Below are 18352 nucleotides of genomic sequence, written 5' to 3'. Positions count from 1 at the left end.
GCATGCATGTGAAACAGAGTGGAAACAAAATCAATTACGCATACATATATATAAAACACAGACAGGTGCACAGTTCACTTGAACACACATATATTATACTAATGCGACATGATTACATTCCTAAGGCATTTCAGCCTTAGCAGCAATGCTCCTATTGACTACATTTTAACCTCACGGGTTTTAAATCAGATCTATCACTCTGTTTCTTCTCTTCTTTGAACACGCAGGTTCGTATACATATATAAGAATATTGGATCGGATCACTGGAGGGATCCGATCAAATCCACTCCTTGATTTTCTCCACAAAAGCCCTCAAAGCTCTCATACTTGAATGCATGCATATACACATGGCAGATTACATTATAAGTCTTCGAGACTTATCCATATTTTCCCACTTTAATTCTGTTTTTCTGCTTTAAGCAGACTTTCCTATGTTTTTCTTCCTTCTTTCAGCTCCGCTGATCCACGCGCTCCTCTTCGCTCCGCTTGGATTCCTCCCTTCGACTAAGGGTGTTGGATGCTCCTGCATCATTAGCCATAATAAATCAAATGAACACCCACACTACGATGTCTTGCCCAACATTCAGCTTGGAATAAGTGCCCCATAAACATGGTTATTATTTTTCCTTTATTAACTTTTATTACATGGAATTTTCACCAAGGTAGTTACACTTACATTCATAATAGTGTCTCTTCATGGAGACATACACTTGACCTCTAGCAACAACAACAATATATCTTAGGCATGATTGACACCATCAACTTGTCAACTGATGAACAACAAAGTACAACACTTAGAAGTGATTATGTGAAAAACATAAGGGAACTCTCACCAATGCATACTTAGACCAACAACTCAGCGTATAGTCTATTCGACGGATTTCTAATGACAACAAACTCACCTTGATACATTTGACTCATCATGAAAAATATAAGCATTCAAAGAAGGACTCTTTCACCAACACTTGGATTACAATCTCATACTATGAATATGAATGCCACACTCTGACACAAAGCTAATGATAGTTAATACCAATTGATAATACCATTGATACCAAGTGTTAATACCTTTGAGTTCAATGGTACCAATTTTTGAATTGATTCCACTTATACCAATTGTTGAACACTTTAAAATTGAGTGTTCTCCCCCTATGATCATGCTCTTTTCATAAATATGCATTCTCTCCAAAAATATAATGCCTGCTACCAATTACTAATTGGAACAGTTTGAAAGCATCATAACGGTCATACCATTCATCATATCTGCAACTCAAAACCTTGATCATTCAGAAAATATTAATATGCAATAAACACTATTAGCCTCAGTGTTCCATGCTTGTCCTTAAGAAACAAACAACTGATACCAATTATTAATGAAATAGTTTGATACTCAAATATTGACTTGAGTATATTCCTCTTGTGGTTATCTCCCTCTTTGCAATAGGAATATGTAAACTTGCTTGCGCAAGACAAGTATACTTTGACAATAAACATATCATCATCCATATTTTGTCATCACCATTTATACATACTCAGACTATCAATCTGATGGACAATATATTAAATCAACCACAATACTCAGCGACACTAATATTCTTCAACAATTTATAAACTAACAAAATGTGGCATACTTCCCTTATACTTTAGATGCAATATTAGGCATGTTCCTTTCTGCTCTTTGCATCTAGCCTTTCTAAATTCTCTTGAAGGCATCCTCTTCTTTTCAATAAAGAGGAACAAGAGATCTACTCCCTTGAGTAGATTATCTCCCTTTTTCTTCCAAGCCTGGGTATGTTGAGTTTTTACTTGGTTAACACCATGAGCTGATTTCAAGTGTTGAATTGACACTTTTTCCTGAATGATTGACTTTCTACCATTGTACGAGCATACAAACCAATGGGAATTCCTCTTGTTAGCACCAATTAAATCCAATATGCAAATTACCGGTTGCTCTTATTTCTCTTTGAATATGCCCGCTTTCTGCATGTATTGCTTTGGAGAACTATTTGCTCTGTTGCTGCTTTTTATTTATTTATTGGATCCTACGCCTATTGTAGGTTATATAAGATATATGAACCACATGAATTTTAGGGTTTGATTTACTAATTCTTTGTTGATTATCTTCAAATCCAAACATTGGTCTTTGTTTCCTCCATGCACCATACAACCTGCCTCTCTTATGAGTGTTGAAATAACTCCTACACAATTGTCCTTTCTGACTCTTAACATGATCCATACCTTTATTTACATTGTCCCGGAAAGAGGATTTCTTGCCAAATTTTCACATAGCTGCTTTGTGCCCATAATTATTACACCTGTAGCATTCATTGTTGTGGATAAAGGGGGAAAATGAATTATTCTTACAAAATCTTCTGCTCATCCAATTTCTTGGACTAATACTCACTCTCCTGGTGTTTTTTAGACCTTCGAAATTTTTTCCTTTGAGAGGAAGGAGCTCTCTACACATGTTTATTCGAATTTCTCTGAGAAACTCGTGGATTTTTTTGAAATAGAGCGTTCCACTTTTGCTGTGTTGTGTTATCTTTTATTCTACTTTAATGCTTTCATATATTTATTTAACAAATCTAGTGGGTCCCTTCAATGATTTTGTTGAGTCATTGTCACCTTCAGTTATTGTCTCGACCTGATGGGGAATTTTGCTTTTTTGTATCTCTTCCAAAACTTCAGAATACTTTGCAGGCTTCTGAAGATTCAACAAATGCTCTTTTAATGTTATATTATCTACTTCCAGCTCTATATTGATGGCTCTGAGATTCTTGATCTCCTCAAGGGTTGATATGTGATGCCTTTTCAAATATTTCTTGTCTTAAAGATCTTCTAACTCAATAGAAAAGCTACTAGATTCATATCTTGTGTTTATTTCACTCACAACTTGTTCAAGAACTTGTTGCATTTTTAACTCTAGGAATTCTTCTATAGACACATGAGATGTTCTTTCCTCTTTTCTACCAAAGGTGGACCCATTACACTTTTGATCATTGTCTAGATCTTCTATTGCTATCAAATAGTTCCTTCTTCACTACAACTATATGCGCAACTCTCACTTTCACCAGTACTTACGATTGAGCATTTTGAAGATAAGTGGCCTATTATGTTACAATAACAACAAAACAAAAACTTACTTGCATATTGCATCTCTCTGAATCCTCTGTGTTTTGATCAACAACTTGGGCTCCCGATATAGGAGAATCATCCTCTGATTCAAGATATTCAATAATCTTTGAATCTTTGACTTCTCCATCCTTCAGATAAAGCCTCTTGACATCAAATGCAACTTGTATATCTATATCATAGATGGACTGCAACTCATGCTATATCTCTTTAGTAGTCTCACACTAGATTACTTTTCCAATATATGACTTGGACAACCCTCTAAATATTTCCTCCATGGATTTTTCATCATTTTTATCATATATTACTCCATTCTTTACATATAGACATACATCCAAATCAAGACCTTGTAAGTAGATTCTCATTCTCATCTTCCAGGTTGCATAATTGGATCCATTCAAAAATGAAACTCCTTCGGAGGTAATCCAATCCTGGTGATCCCTGATATTCCTTCCAACTATTAAACGAATCCTGAAGGAACCTAGTTGCTCTGATACCAATTTTTAGAAACAATGGAAACCAGGAGACTATTGGGGGGGGGGGGGTGAATCAATAGTGTGACTAAATTATACAATTCTTCACAAATTATACTTTTCAATTACTTTAGAAATCCCTCATGGATCAACAACACAAATTAATAAGGAAAACATAACATCATACCATTTCCATAAACATGTGCAACATATACAAAAGAAATTAATCTTCTATTTGTTTCTTTGTGAAATACAAGCTTCAACTTCATTACATCACTACCCCACAAGCTACTACTTGTAGGTTTATCAACTACTACGGAAAGGAACTTCTATCCCTCGTATATCGCTTTTCATTGAAAGGGACTGATGCCCTTGCTCATTTATCAATCTCTACTGAAAGGTACTCTTGCCCCTAATCGTTTATCAACCTCTATTGAAAGGTACTTTTTCCCCTACTTATTTATCAACCTTTGTTGAAAGGGAACCTTTCCCTTGCTCATTTCTCAGCCTCTGCTAAAAGAGACTCTTACCCTTGTTCATTTATCAACCTCCGCTGAAAGGGATTATTTCCCTTGGAATGTAAGCTACCACTTGTTGACCATCTTGATTCATCTTTCATACATTTTTAAACTAGAACTAATAGACCACTTTATTTCACACAAAAAAAAAAAACTAAACTTTATCACTTCAACTACTCACAAAAATCACCATTAATACACCTTTAATAATTTTCTAATCAACAAACACACCAACAATCACTGAACACTGATTAAAACATGGATACACACTAGCACCATCAATCCTTACACAAAAACACCAATCACCAATTCATTCTTTGTCTTCTCAACACCTTTTAGACACCACAATTGGTCTCTGATTCACCTCCAATGCATAACAACACTATGCATCTCGTTGCACCAACAAGCTTCCACTATTTCTCCTTGGTTGCTCGAATTATGCTTATGAAGAACTTGGACTAATAATTTTGGAATTGAAGATTTTGTTATACTGCACCTGAATTCTTGCATGAATTATTTTTTTTTACCTTTGTCCTATTCAAAATATATCTTCTGAACTTGCTCTCAAAGTCTTCAATTACTAATTCTCACATGTCACTGCAAGAGATTCTGAGTTAAACTGCTCAAATTTGCTATTATGGATTTTTTACAGGTTTTAGCATAGGTCTTCTAATTCTAGCGAATCTCCAAGTTTGGCTTAACTGTCAAATATACCTCTTAAGCTGTCGATTCTGCTATAATGCTAATTAGATAAATTTTGAGGTCTAAAATGAGCCTCCTAAGGAATATTATAAAATAATAGTGGAAATAATAAAATAAGATGGGAAAAAAGGAAAAACTACTTTTCAACTTATCTCCCTACAATTTTACTCAAATTTTGAGAGAGAGCACTCATTTGATGCAAAATTTAGTTCCTCATCCATGAAGTACCCATGTTGCATACTTTTGATGGACCTTTCTACACGAAAATGAGAAATACATGAAAAAAAGTGACCACAATCACGTTTGTCATGTATTTCCCATTTTTCATGTAGCAGGTTCCATCGAAAATATCAAACATGGCTACTCTTTAGATGAGGAATTAAATTATGCAACCAACCAGTGCTCCCACTCGAAATTTGAGTAAAACCACAGGGAGATAAGTTGATAATACAAGTTGAAAAAATAGTTTATTTATTTATTTTTAATTTTTAATCTTTTTACTTTTTACTCCAAAAATGGTGAATCATCCTCCATGGTTGACCTCATCATCTTGAATCCTATTGGTTCTTATATTTTGGTTGTACATTTTTGCTTTGAGTCCCTGTTACAGGTCTATTTGGGCATATCACTCGCAACATTCATATCAGTACTATTAAGGCTACAGTTGCTACATGCCCTAGACAAGTCACCACATTGAATGTCTTCATTCTTGAGAGTTTCCTGGCATGAAGACATCCTAAAATGACTCCTTGAGGGACCAGCGCAGCCTTGGTCAGGGGTAAGTGCTCTACAGAGCACTTAGGCCCTTTCAAGCCTTCTCTGTAGAGCACCTATGCCCACTTTGACCTGTGTTAGGCAAGATTGAGTGAAATCTTCATAGGATTTTGGGAATATTCCTACATTCTAGACCATTCTAGAAGATTCCCACCTCTTATCCTCTCCTATGAGCTTGAAATTGGATAGGGAATGAATCAAATAACCTCCTATCTTCTCATCCCTTCCTCCATGGAAACTACCTCCTAAATTGCAAAGCCATTCAATGCCCAATTTATGACAAAACCACCTCCATTTCTCTATAAATTGAGCACTCATCATAGTGATCAGGGGCTGGACTTTGAGAATTTGTAAGGAGATACTGTAGGTGTGAGGTTTGAGACTGTAAGCAAGTATTGTTATGCTGCCGAAGTGTTGTGATTTTGGTGTCATGAAGGATGGAACTCAAGCTGGATGAGTGACATGGGATCAAACTTCTTTGGTTGTAACTCTTCCTTCTACTTAATAAAGTTGTTTACACCTTTTCCCATATTCTTGTCTTTATGTATGATGATTATATGTGTAAATTATTTCGATTCCATTTGCTTATAGTAGATAGATCTCTTGCTTTGATTAGTTTTTGTCCTCTGTTTATGATTACAGGTTCTTATCGAGCGGATTCAGTTTGAGAAGGAGAAACGTGAGCTATTAAAAGGAGACAAAGGGAAGAGAAAGATAACAAGTAGGTCCCTTTTCTTATTTATCTTCTATAGAAAAAGTTTAAACTCTTTAAATTTGTTGTTCTAGGTGTAGCTACCCACCTAGGGAAATTGTGTTTATCCGTAGATGAAAAATTCCACATAAAAAATTGGCGACTCCACTGGGGAACGATCATCATTCCGGGTAGTTTACCTTCATCCTAGTACACCCTAGTAGACTTTACTTGCTTCCATTGATCTTGTTTCAACCTTTTTGAAGTGTTTTTTGGTAAAAATTGTGCTTGAAAGCCCCTAGAATGGCCTCTCTGGCACCAGCGCAGGCTTGGTCAGGACACAGAGCACTGCAGAGCACCCTTGGCTTGAGGACAGTGCTCTGAAGCGCACTGTCTCCCATTCAAGGCTGCGCTGATCCTCCTTAGGTAAAAAATCCCACCTTTGACTTGATTTTTCCCAAATTTCCTTCTGTTTTTGCTTACTGAAAGATCAATGATTGTTGTGTCTCTGAAATCAATTTGTGTTTCCTTTCCTAGCCCTACTTTGGCCTTGATTGTTTAGTGTTTCTTAAATGATTTATTTATCACTATCAATTCATTGTCAAAGTTAGTTTATAGTCGATTAATCTTTGCTCAAAAGAAAGTGTCGTAAAAGTCTTCATTTCTTTCGAAAAGGAACTGTCGTAAAGTCTTCGTTCTTGCAAAAGATTGATTGATTGTATGTGCATTAGTTTCCTTTTGTTCATCTCAACATAAATGGAATTGAAAAGAGAAACTTGCATTTTGCATATTATAGTTTGTGAATGCTTGATAGGAATAGCTAGGGAAATTTCATCAAGTGTTCTCTTTGCTCTTTGTCAAAGATCTGATTGCTCTATCCCTTACTAGCTATAATTTTCATTGTTAATTGAATGAAATAATTTTTCTCATGTTAGTTGCATTCTAGGAATTGCAAAAATACATCATGTGGTGAACCTTGAAAGGTAAATTCTTAAGAAGATCAACTTAAAAGTTATGTCAATTAATCTAATGGAGCATTGTAACTTAACACATAACATTTAGAGTTCTAGGCTAGAGACGTGTTCTGGCGTCGTTAAACATAGCAGCTGTCGCTAACTTGTCTGCGATAAATTCCGAGTGTGATACCTCATTCCATGTACGTAAGTATATCATAGCTCGTCCACGTATCTTCAGGTATATAGGGCAGTGTTACAGTACGTAAAGTATAAAGGAATTCTCTCACTGTGCGGTTTCACATTAGACAACGCTAACACGAATTCGACCTCCATGTACTTTCGGGTATATATGGGAGGACTAAATTAGGTTGCTATCCATCCTTACGTAACTGAGTCGGCTGCCTTATACATTGTGATACACTGAACACAACATTCAGGGAGATTGCCTGCCCATGCTTCTCGGTTCGCCAGGAGGTATTCTGCAATTCATAGTTGCTTGGTAATCCTTTTGCCTAGATTATCCCTCTTTTGTTTTGTTATGTTATTTTGATTAAAATAAAATTAATTGACCACGATAACATCCTCCATGCTCACTCCTTATTTGATCTTAGGTTGAAACATATGGCAACAACACTGGAGTCCACCAATCAAGGAATTCCTTTCGATGGGAATCCTAGTCCTTTTCCTCCTTTTGGAAATATTGGTGATCCTTTTATGGCTACATTGTCCCTTTCAGGACTTACCATCGGCTTGCCAGTATGGTTGTTCTCAACCTCCTTGGCCCCACAACTTAATATTCCTACAACTGGACAAAATCAACCTCCAGTTGATCCTAAAGTTGACCCTTTATCTTCTTCCTCGATTGTTTCCTCCTCCCCTTCTTCCTGTTCGCCTGGTGAAAGTATTGACACTAATAACCAGGTGGATAAGAAGAAGAATAAAGGGAAGAAGAAGAAGAAGAAGAAAATTCAGAAGGGGGGAAACCAAGCAACCATTGCCTCGAATGCAAGTTCTGATGAGAAACCATCCGATAAGCCTCGCAAACTTCAATATCCTTGCAAACTTTGTACGAGAGACCATCTTCTTCGAAATTGTCTTGATATTCCTTAGATCTTATAAGAATGGTCTTCTCATTCACATCATCTTGTGTCATCAACTTATGGAGATCATACTGGTGACACACCATCAAATAGTGGTAGTAAAGTTCAAGGAAAGAAGGGTAAAGTTAAGTTTACATGTAGGTTATGTGAAGGGAATCACCCCATTCACCTTTGTCCCTATCTGGATGAAGCCAAAAAAGTGTTGGATAATCGTCCTGCTTCTCCGCAGCGACTTCCATTTGGTTACAGGAGAATCTCCCTTAATCCTTCACTAGTTGATAAAGTGACTGACCCAAATCAATCGTCGGTCAAACCCACTCTCTCTGAATGTGAATCCCATGAGTCTATACTTGACCAATCATAGGTCGAGGAAACAGTTGACCCGATTTCACCTTCAGTTAATCGTACCTTTCACGTAGAGAGTGAGTATGATGCTACTCAGGGTCTTTTCGTTTCTTCAGATTCCAATGAGCTTGGGGGAAATCCTCCTATTCCATCAAGACAGGAGGAAAATCCTCCCATTCTCGTAACTCAAGGGGGTAATACTTATGTTTCTACGGTACCCCCTCCAAGTAGTTTGGTCACTTCCTTTGATTGGAATTGACTGGCAAGATGTCTTCTTCCTTCTTGTGTGCCTTTCCAAATCATAGTAGAGGTTTGTAATATGATTACTATTATAGATGAAGGTGCATCTGTGAGTATCCTTTCCTCCACTGCTTGGAAAGTGCTCGGTTTGCCGCCACTTATGCTTGTTACCCAGAATTTGTTGGCTTTTCACAGAGGAACTAGTCAACCATTAGGGATCCTTCCTCAGTTTCCTATTACTTTGGGAGGAAAAATTGTTTATCTCAATGTGATGGTAATCCCAGGCCCTTTAGATTACAATTTACTTCTTAGGCGCGACTATGTTTATGACATGGGAGCTATTGTTTCAAAACTCTTTCGAGTGATGTGTTTCCCGCATGAAGGTAGAATTTTCACCATTGACCAACTTTCATTTCCTGGTCCAAATATGGCTTCCAATCAACCATCTTCCCTAAATGGTCCTTTTGTCCCAATGGTATCTTCCCCGCCACGGGTCAATTATGTGGAAACCCGTTCCATGCCTACATCAACTAACGATCAATTCCGTGATGTTGTGCATTATGTACTGGGGGCATTGGAACCAGATCTCTCTAATGGATTCCTTGCTACGTATCCCTTCCAGAGCATTGTTCTCCCATCTGATGAGAACCTCTTGGAAGTCATGACCTCTTGTGGGTCGTGATTAAGAAATATGAGGATAGTTCCTGGTCTTGTGTCAACCTTGTTAAAAAATGAAACAAAGGATATGAGCATAGTTCCTTGTCTTGTGTCAAGCTCATTAAAAAATGAAACAAGAAATATGAGGATAGTTCCTAGTCTTGTGTCAACCTCATTAAAAAATGAAACAAGGAATATGAGGATAGTTCCTGGTCTTGTGTCAACCTCGTTAAAAAATGAAACAAAGGGTATGAGCATAGTTCCTTGTCTTGTGTCAAGCTCGTTAAAAAATGAAACAAGGAATATGAGGATAGTTCTTTTACTGTGTCAACCTCATGTTGTGCCCTACAACAACCCCCCATTTCATATCATTCTTATTTACAAAAATTAACATATGGAATGGGTCCCTTTTAAAAATTTTGGCATCAATGCTTGTATGTTCAAAAAAGGCCGGATAATCAAATAAGTTTTCATGTATTTAAGCCTTTTTGGGATATTAATGTTTCAAATAATAAATAATCTTTTGTTATTGCGATAAAGCGATCGCAAGATCGCATATCGCAATAACATGAGAGATGCATTCAAATGGCATTTTGGTCTCCGCCGATGCGATATCGCTATCGGCGATCGGCAATGTTACATACACACCAAGTAACGGCACATAACTCATGCCCCGACGCGACGCGATATCGGCGATCGGCTATCGGCGATACCTCATGTGGAACCGCTTTATGTTATAAATCCCGACCCGATGCGATATCGCTATCGGCCGTCGGCAGGATTTCATGCACTTCAGTAAGGCACCCGGTTCCTACCCCCGATGCGATGCGATATCGCAATCGGTAACCCCCAAACCACTTTATATGCACCTAGCTCTGTTTCCATGCGCTAGCCCGATGCGATATCGCTTATCGGCTGTCGGTAGGATCTTTTGGTAATAATTGTGCAGCACTTATTCCCCGAAGCGATGCGATATCGCTCATCGGTGGTCAGCATTCTTAAAAGCCATTACTTAAAGCTTTAATTTTATATTCATATCCGGTCGACAAAGCGCGAATCCCAAAATGCCGTTAAATGCAAGGGATAAGGTAATGCGTGTGAATTTAAAAAATTTTGCCCCTTCGATTAACGAACACCTACGCTTAACCGCCAGAATATCTGTTGCACGCTTAAGAGAGTCATTCACCCCGATAATGGTGTAATCATCACATTTAATGGGTAGCAGGCCTTAAATCACCATTAATGCATCTGCAATATCCTCTCAGCGATTGGATCCGCAGCCACTTTTGAAAATTAATCTTAGCATGCTTCAAATGATATATCTATCCCGCCGTGAAGTGTCATTGTTATTATGTTGTTACGATTTCTCTTGCAATTGTGTAGAATTCGTCTTTTGAGAGAAGCCTGAGCATGATGGGGAAAAGATCCAAGAAGACTACGGGCTCTGCTGTTACACCTGTAGCAGGGCAAGCTGCCACAGATAAGAAGAAAGGCCTCATTTCAGACACTATGTGCACTGGTCTCAATAGGACTTCATGGCAGGGCACATATAACCTATTAGAAGCTGAGCAACCTCAAGTGACAGTGACAGTGGCTACTGTGGACTCACTCAAAAAGTCCGATGCAACTCTCAAAGAGTTGGCCGATTCCTTTCTTCACAGAATAGCGGCCAGAGAGCAAGTCCTTCCCTACACTGATGTAGTGCGATGGGCAATCGAGGAAATTCCAATCATTGACAGAACATTCCACACAAGAGACGGACGGATTTTCGGTTCGTTTAAGCCAGAGCACCTAAGGCAAATGTATCATTTGCCTGAGCCAAAGAAAATCTACAACAAAGACTTCGTGGAGAAGTTTGTAGCTGAAAATGAGGTACCATCCGAGCCCATTCGGGATTGGAGGCAGAACCCGGCCAAACACAAGCACGAAAGCTCGGGTAAGTACTCCGTTGATTCTTTGGCTTCTCCCTATTGCTATGCGGGAATTATGATGTGTAGGCTATGGGGATTACATGATTCTGCCAATTTTGATATAGAAATGGTTCCCCTGATGGAGGCCGCTGTTAATAGTATAATCATGGATTGGGCCACCATTCTTTCTGATAAGTTGACTGTAGCTGTTCGGGATTTTAGAGCTAAATCTGTAGTCACCGAAAGGAAAATCCCCCCATTTTATTATAGTGCCTACATTATGGACACATTGTGTTTTAACTCTGAGTTTCCCATCCTCGGTTGGAGATGGACCACCCAAGATCCTTCGCCCATTCATTTGTATCATCAGAAATTGTGGAAGTCCTCTTACAAGGACCATTTGTATCAAATTTGCAATGGTTTTATGGTTCCCATTCATTATTCCATTTTTGATCGGCCCATTCCCAAAATCTCCTATCTGGCTTCCTTCGACTTACCCGCTGTCGCAAGTTGGTTTGGAGAGGAGCATTTTACCTATATTAGAGTTTATGTAAGCCAAGCCAAGCCGCATGTTCTCCCTCTATATGTTCCAGACAAACTGTTAGCCCGAGAGATCTCCTACCAAATTATGGCCGAGAGTGTAACCCAAACTCTCAAGAAAGAGAAGAAGAGGGGCTGGCCCCCTTTTCCCTTGAGGATGGGTGTTTTTACTCTGCATAATCTTCAGCATGCAGAAAAGGAGGCTATAAAGATGCAAGCTTTATCCCTGCCCACTATGCCAGCCAGACTCTATGATCCAAGGAAGACTGCTTTCATTGCCCTAGAACAGGCCAAACTGACAAAGATTGACCATCAAGAGGATGAGTTTGATGACCTGTTCGCAGCTGCCGATACAATAAGCCAAACCAAACAGCTTGCCAGGATGAAATACAATGATGAGAATTTAATTGTGTTCAATAAACTTAGAGAGCAGAGGTTGCAAACTCTGCCTCTAGATTTATTGTCATTAACCTCAGCGTCCTCCTCAAGTGAGCCTGGTCAGAAACAGACAAGCCAACCTCCTGTTATAACTAAGGAACAAAAGAAACAACAGGAGGAAAGGCAAAAGAAGCAGCAGGCAGAGAAGCAGAGGAAGGAGCAAATAGAAAAGCAACAGAAAGAGCAGAAGGAACAAGAACAGAGAAAGCAGAAGCAGATGGAGGAACAGCGGAAGAAGGAAGAAGAAGAAAAACAAAAGAAAGAACTGGCAGATAGGCAGAAAAAGGAATTAGCGGATAAGCAAAGAAGAGAGCAAGAAGAGAAACAGAGAAAGGAGTTAGAGGAGCAGCAACGGAAAGAGCTGGAGGAGCAAAAGAGGTTGGAACAAGAAAAGGAGAAGAGTAAATCCCAGACGGAGCAACACAAACAGACCTCCATAGATCCTGAATTGCTTAAACAATGGGATCAATTCGATTCCATTATCAGTGGAAAGGAAGGCTCCAAAGACACGGACACCTCTAAGACAAGCGACGCACCAGACACCACTTCTTCTCAGGTTCTAAGCGGAACCAGCGGCCCACCCACTTCAAAGGATGTCGAGGTAATCACCAAAGACCCTTCCGATCAGATTGTGCTCCAGGTGGAAGATATTCCTCCCCTGGACGTTTTCTACAGCCCTAGGCACAAAGCAGTTGTTAAGCGCTCAAGGAAGAGACGAAGGCTTGATCAACCTTCCATCTTTCCTGAGCAAACAATCACGGGGAATGTAGTCTGGAAGGAGGAATTGGACCCCTCCGATGATCTGACAAAGCTGTCGCAGTATGCGGGAGCTTATTCTGCAGCAACTATTGATAAAGCATCGGAGGTAAGTCTTTTGTTAAAGACTAAGGACCAGGAGATTTGTGCATTGCAAGCAGAAGTAGCAGAGGCGCGAAACAAGGCAGCACAGTTAGAAGAGCAGTTGCTGACACAACAGCAAGCAAACAATGTATTGACCCAGCAACTGCAAACTGAAAAACAGAGGATTGACCAGAGCTCAATCCAGAAGCAGAAAGAATTAACGGAGGCATTGACACAATTGAGAGCGGCAAACGAGCTAATGACGAAGTCAAAGGATGAGCAAATCGCTCAACTGTTAGCACAGCTCGAAGATATCAAAGACACCAAGAAAGTCGAGGATTTCAGAGCAGAGGCAGCTCAAATAAATAGTGCATTAATATCTCTGGTTAGACTCCTATGCCGACAACTTACCGAGGTTGAGCCATTATGTGAAGTATCTACAGCAGTATGTCAGCAGATAGAAAAAGCCAGAAATGAACTAGATCAGGCCGAAGAAACCATAGCCTCATATCTTGATTGGCAAGATACTGATGTGGGGAAAGCAGCGAATTTGTCTAGGATCTATGAGCCACTCAAGGACATACTCTTCACGGAATGGAACACTCAGATGATGAAAGCGGAGAGGGCAGCTTCAAGGTGTAAATTGATTACTAGCAATATTGTTGATTTAGTCAACAATACACTCTATTTGGCCAACATGATCTCTCAGTGCACACCTGGAAGCATAACCACGGCGAACATGATTGAACAGACAAGTTATCATGAACTGGAGGAAAAGAGAAAGTTAATCGCTGGAGTAAATACTTTAACCTCCGATGCATATTGGCTCTTTCTAATCAAGCCGCACACCCAAAGGTCGGCTCTTAAGTGTTTAACAGATGCTCTCGGATGCCTAATCCCCGACATTCAGGATGCCACATATGATGCCCAGCTCACGTCGTGTCTTAACACTCCACCGGAAGTAGAGCCAATGCTGGCGATATGTCAGCTGAGTGTTAAAGGCAAAGAGCCCACCGAATGAAGCATTACTGCCGACTGCCAGATCGCCAGAAAAAGATGGAAAATATTTATTGATGCCAATTTAATAGCTTTTCAGTTTTTTTAGATATTTAGATTAGATTAGTATTTATAGACCCTTTCATTGTTTTGGAAAGGGTCGTAAAATTTTGTAATAGACTTAAAGGCTGAAGTTTGCACTACTATGCTTCAGCCTATATTCTTTTGTGAAACTCGACCGATAGTCCTTAATTTGATAAGAAGGCTGTTTTATGCAATTGCGCACTATTGTCTCTTGTTTGGAATGCTTTCTGGTTTGAAGGAAGGACTGCGACATAGCGATTAATACATCGGATTGTTAAACAGCTTACATGGTACTTTTATCTGCATCTGTTTTCTTTCCTCTTATATGAATTGCTGTGTTATTATTTTTGCTATTGTTGAATACATGTATGCGCTGTAACAGCAAATCTTCATTTCATTCCACTATTGGATGTTTTGTGATATGCCCTTTCTTTTAATCATGCATGTAGCAATGATATGAATGACAATGTGTAGTAATTCGCTATTATCGCTCTGCATAACTAATTATGCAGAGCAATCTTAAATGGTTTAAACATCTATGCTTTAGTGTTAGAGTCATCTATATGCCTGCCTTAAAGCACAGATTACCAAACGCTACGCTTTGAAAGATTGATAAGTCCCGGGATTAGATTAGAGTTAATATATGTCGCCGATAGTTTTAGTTGTTCGCTTATCACCATCATACATCATAAGTTACTCATCCATCCCACTTTTATCCATTATTGGGAAACTGGTCCCATTACCCCCAGTCGGAGCCACTATTCCAAACGGAAAAGGAGCTGTACTAAGGTCCGGACCGGGTGGTTTCCCTTTGTTGTGGCAGCGATTTTCGAGGCCTCAACAAAATTGGCGCTAGAAGGAGGGCCTCAACTGTGAATGGAACATAAATCCAAACCTATAAGTCATTCCAAGAGTATATCCCCCTCCGAATCCCCTCGACCTTCTCATTTGCATACTGGTTCGCCGGTATCCAAACAAGGAGAAGGGGAATCAACTACCACTGCTCAAACCCATCATACCACAGAACAATTAGGTCTTGAATCACCTGAAGTCCAGTCTCTAATTCATAAACTTCAGAGCTTCTCGATATCACCACAGAAATCTGAGGTATCAGAAAGCAGTGCGACTTCGCAATTTAACCTCACTCACCCTCTCACCAGACTTCAGAGCGAAAAACTCGGTATTGAACCCACTGAGTTTCCTTTACCTAAAAGCAAAAAGGCAAAGAAAATTACTGAAGGATCTGACAGTGAAGAGCTTTCATCCATGTCCTCCATTGCATTTTCTCCTCTGCGAGGTCAACCATCCACTCCCCCATTACAAATTGTCGTTCATCAGGGATCAGAAGCCTCAATATCCCAACCTATTCACTCCTTATCTTTGATCTCTTCCCATACATCTGGAATCCCAACAGTAGTGTCAACCACTGTCGCTATCATAATGGCAGACCCATGGACTAGGCCAGGAGCAGTCAACATGCCTGGACCATTGCATGATCTACCCGATGCTCCCGAAAAATGGTTGCCTAAATTCAATCCAGATGACGGGACCCAGGCTGAAGAACACATCAACAACTTTATGTTAGCAGTTAACCTAAAAGGAGTGACAGAGCAAGATGTTGTTGTAAGACTCTTCCCTTACACCTTACAAGGATCTGCAGGATCCTGGTATTTTTCCTTACCTTCTGGTTCAATTACCAGTTGGAACACATGCCAAGAGCAGTTTCTCACCAAATATGGAGATGACAGGTCCTTAGCTACTTTAATAAACGATCTCTCCAATCTGAGAATAGAGCATAGGGAACCGATAAAGGAGTTTAATGCTAGATTTAATAAACTCCTGAATAAAATCCCTACCGCTTCTAAACCAAGTGAACAAATACGAAGCGAATGGTATATTACAGCCCTACCCGCCAACATAGCTATTTTTGTAGACAGGGCTGGGAAACCTACCTTAGCTGAAAACATGAGAGAGGCACTTGCGGTTGAAAAGCGCATCAATGCTTTAGAAAAGAAAGCTGCTTTGGAAGATAGAAAAGCTAAAAAAGTCTCGTTTAAAGAAGATTCCAAGAAGAAAACCCCAAAGGACCCGTATGACATGGAAGGTTTACAAAAGGTCCTTAAAACATTGTCTAACGAAATGGTTGAGATAAAGAAGCAGGTGGCCGAAACTTCAAACAAAAGACCATTTAGAACTTATAAGAAAACTGAATCAAAGCCGCCCAATGTTATATCTAACGCAGATTCAGACCAAGAAGAAGAGGAAGAGGAAACGACTTCACAAACCGATGATGAAGAAGAAGTAGCTGAATGCCACGGAATGTGGGATTTTATACTCCCAAACTCTGATACCGAGAATGAAGAAGAAGCCTTTCCGGTTACTACAAGAAGTAAAAGCACTCCTGAACCCGCCCAGGCAACTTCAAAGAAGAGGAGCGCAGGTGCTACTACAACAAAGGAAAAAGTTCCCCCAAAGAAGTCACCTGTAGTAGTTCCCCAAAACCAGCCTTCAACTTCTAGTTCTCCTTCAACATCCAAGACACTAGTGGTATCCGATTCAATGGAATATAACATTGTTGATGACATGAAGAAAACTAAGGCAAATATAACCATGTTTGAACTTAGCAAACTAAAGCACCAACAAAAGTTACTTCTTAAAGAATTAAATGTTGTTCCCTCTACTCCCCTTCCCAGTGCAAGAGCTGCCAACGATTCAGGCCAGCCTCCTGCAGGTATGGTTGAAATTACCGATTCAGTTTTAATCGGAGATAAATCAAACTCTCACACTCCACCTTTTCTGCTAACTTATGAGATTTATAATAGAAACCTGCACAACTGTTTAATTGATTCAGGGGCCTCATCTAATATAATGCCAGCTTCAGTTTGCTCTAAGCTGAACATTGAACCCCAGAAGTCTGCCATTCATATTGTACAGTTGGATAGGACTAAGGTGCAGGTTGTGGGAGAAATTAATTCTGTAACCATCAGGTTGTCAGCCGACCCTAGAATTGTTCAGAGGATTGACATCTTAATTGCCGACATACCTGAATTTTACGGTTTGATTTTAAGCAGAGATTGGTCCGAAAAACTGCATGGGTATATTTCTACATATTGGTCACATATGTGGCTTCCCTACAAGGGAAAGCCGAATCAGATAAGGATCGATCGGGAGAAGCATATGACCCACACAGTTACTGAATTTGAGCAAGAAAACCAACCTGTGGCATTCAACAACAACATTTTGGGGAACTATTCATCAGAATCATTCTTTGGCAACTTTGTTGCCCAACCATCTCCTTTTTCAGTCAATCATTTTACATCTCAGATTGAAATTTTTTCACAAACAGATAAGTCCAGATGTTTTAATGATGCTGAGAATAATGTAGATATTTTTGTTAATACTCCTTTATTTTGGTCTTTATATTTTGATGGTTCTAAGTCCAGCGAAGGCTCAGGAGCAGGTTGCATTTTGGTTAGCCCGCAAGGAGAAAAGACAATGCTGTCTTGTAGGTTAGAATTTGAGTGTACCAACAACACAGCCGAATATGAAGCTTTAGTCCAAGGTTTATATAAAGCGATCGGCCTTGAAGTGCGATATCTAAAAGTGTTCGGCGATTCGGAAATAATTGTCAAACAGGTGAGAAATGCAATTCACTGTCTTTCAAGTCACCTCAAACATTATCAATCGCTAGTACAGGATCTTTCCTCACACTTTTCAGCCTTCAACATTTCTTCCATACCTAGGTCACAAAATTCAGCAGCCGACCTACTAGCCAATGTAGCTTCTAAGCTTGTACCTTCTGAAGACTACAGCCTTGATAGATTTTCTATAGAATTACTTTTTAGGCCTTCAATTCCTGACAATGTCACCAATTGGAGAGTATTTAACCATGACGAAGATATCTTGCAGTTTCTAACTTCGGAAAAATCCTATGACAATCAAGTCATTGAGGAAGA

This window comes from Pinus tabuliformis, chromosome X, assembly GCF_031772625.1.
Source record: "Pinus tabuliformis cultivar Carrire ecotype Pingquan chromosome X, CPIR1, whole genome shotgun sequence".
Classification (NCBI taxonomy): domain Eukaryota; kingdom Viridiplantae; phylum Streptophyta; class Pinopsida; order Pinales; family Pinaceae; genus Pinus; species Pinus tabuliformis.
This window is presented reverse-complemented; position numbering follows the sequence as displayed.